General features: G+C 58.6%; 1 protein-coding gene across 1 annotated transcript in view; it reads right to left on the bottom strand.

The window, feature by feature from the left end:
• CBFA2T3 (core-binding factor, runt domain, alpha subunit 2; translocated to, 3) overlaps positions 1–2,509 on the bottom strand; it is a 32,878-nt gene that overhangs the window by 13,023 nt on the left and 17,346 nt on the right. The window lies entirely within an intron of this gene.

The raw sequence follows: 2,509 nt of genomic DNA, 5'->3' as shown, positions 1-2,509 counted from the left end.
ACCACCACACTCAAGGACAGCGATGACCACCATGGCCAAGGGCGGTGACCACCACACTGAAGGACAGCGATGGCCACCATGGCCAAGGGCAGTGACCACCACACTGAAGGACAGTGATGATCACAGCCCAGAACAGTGATGATCACTGAAGTCAAGGACTATGACCATCATAGCCAAGGACAGGGATGAGAACGACAGGATACTGACCATCTCCAAGAACAGTGACCACCATATCCAAAGACAGTGATGATCACAGCCAAGGACAATGACCACTCCCCAAAACAGTAACCATCAAAGCCCAGGACAGTGATGACCATGAATGACCCTGGGTAGTGACCAACATGATCAATGACAATGACAACCACCACAGTCCAGGACAATGGCCACCCCAACAAAAGACAGTGGACTTGACCATGGACAGAGCCCACTACCATGGCTAAGGATGGTGGTGACCACTACGACCAAGGACAATGATGACCACCACCATGTAACAACAATGAGTAGGTGGACAACTGCAAGGGTAACAAATGCTGACCCAGTGAGAAGCGATCAGCTTGGCTTGGTGGCCAAACCCCGCCTGGGTATGTCTGGTCTGGTTGGTGGGGGTTGAATTTCCCCTCCCCCAGGAGTCCAGCCAGAGCTGTGGGCAGCACCCAGCAGGCCCTAGGGGACATAGGGGCAGATAGTCCTCCTGGAGTACACTACGGGGATACTGCTGGTTAGAAGGGGCAGCCTGGGCCTGCTGGCATTCCCACGGGGGCCTAGACTTACGAAGGGGCTCTTTGTGGGAGACTCGGGCTTGGCCTCTGTTTCGTCTGCTGAGATATTCAGCTCCTCAATCCTTGCTTTAAGAACCTGTGGGCTCTCTGACCATCCCCCCATCTTGTCCGACGTGTGTGGGGCCATCTTCCCACCCCAACATTCTGTCCAGTGTGGGGGGCCCTCAGTCCACTCTACCCTCCTGTCCAGCATGTGTGGGACCCTCTGACCACCCCACCATTCTGTCCACTGTGGGGGCCTTCTACCCACCCCACCATTCTGTCCAGCACATATGGGACCCTCTGTCCACCCCACCATTCTATTTGGCATATGAGAGACACAGGTGTCTCCACTATCTGTCTAGTGGATGTGACCCTTCACACCGCCCACCATTCTCTCAGCATGTGAGGAGGCCCTATAACCATTCAACATCCTGTCCGGTGTGGGGGAGCCTCTGCCCACCCTGCCTTTCTGTCCGGCATGTATGGGTCTGCCATCTTTTTGGCTGCAGGGATCCCTGAAGTTGCGGAGTTGGGGTTAGAGTTGGCTCAGAACAGGTGCATCTATGCTGTGGTGCCGTCTCTGAGGTGGGCAGTGTGCGGGCATTGGCCCAGTCCTGCTGCCCTGGCTCTGTGTCCCTCCTCCACCCAGCCACTGCACTCCCTGTTCACACAAGCTTAGAAATATCCCCTGGGACCCAGAATAGACACGGACCCTCAGAAGTAGCCACCTCACAGGCAGTGAAGGGTTAACAAGGGGCACCCTGTTCTGGGCACCCTCTCTGCTGACCCCTTCTGCGGCCCTGTCTGGACCAGATGACCCTCCTGTGTGCTCATTTCTTGCATGACAAGTTCCAGCCAGCTGACCCATGCTGAACGCTCACAGAGACTGTCTCACAGCCTGGGGGCGGCTGCTCGGGCCACCCGCCAGGTCAGGAGACCTCCCTGGGCGCGCTTTCCAGAGGCCAATGCCCACCCGGCCGTGCCCCACCAGCCTGGTCCGACCGTGGTCGGGTGCCCCCACCCGCACTGTCCTTACCGCTGCACCCTGCCTGCCAGGTCCTGCGGGGCCCGCTCACCCGCTCCCTCACGCCAGCCGCCCGACACCACAGGATCAGCCGCTCGCTGAAGAAAGGCCCAAAATAACCTCAGCCACAAGTTCTTCTGCGCGACAGGTGCGTTACTAAGTTAGACTGCACACGTGTCCCGCTGTGGAGCCGGCACACGCGAGCTCCCGCGGTTTCCCAGAGCTAGGCTGGGCTGGGCCCTACGAGACAAGGACCCCCTGAGGAGGCCGGGCTCCCCCTGAGGAGGAAGCCGGGCTCCTGGGCCAGGCCTCAGACAAGCCCTTCTCCCGGGCAGCTCCTGGCTCCCGCGCCAGCTCAGCATGTCGGTGACGGTGCAAGGACCAACGAGGCAGAGGGACAGTGACAGAGAATGAGGCCAAGACTCTCACCCACACCCACACTCACACCCACACCCACACATGCTGGTCACTCCATCGTCCCAGGTGACAGATTTCTACCCCATGGTCACTCCATCTTCCCAGGTGACAGCGAGTTATAACCCCCCATGGTTACTCTGCCGTCCAGGTGACAGCAAGTTCTTACCCGCCCCAGTCACTCCATTGTCCCAGGTGACAGCGATTTCTAAACCCCCCATGGTTACTCTGTCGTCTCAGGTGGCAGAGAGTTCTAACCCTCCCATGGTCACTCTGTCGTCCAGGTGACAGTGAGTTCTTACCCCCCCCC

This window comes from Elephantulus edwardii, unplaced genomic scaffold (assembly GCF_000299155.1).
Source record: "Elephantulus edwardii isolate Elephantulus edwardi_28Jun2011 unplaced genomic scaffold, EleEdw1.0 scaffold00072, whole genome shotgun sequence".
Classification (NCBI taxonomy): domain Eukaryota; kingdom Metazoa; phylum Chordata; class Mammalia; order Macroscelidea; family Macroscelididae; genus Elephantulus; species Elephantulus edwardii.
The sequence above is the reverse complement of the archived record's forward strand: the minus strand, read 5'-3'. Positions and strand labels throughout refer to the sequence as shown.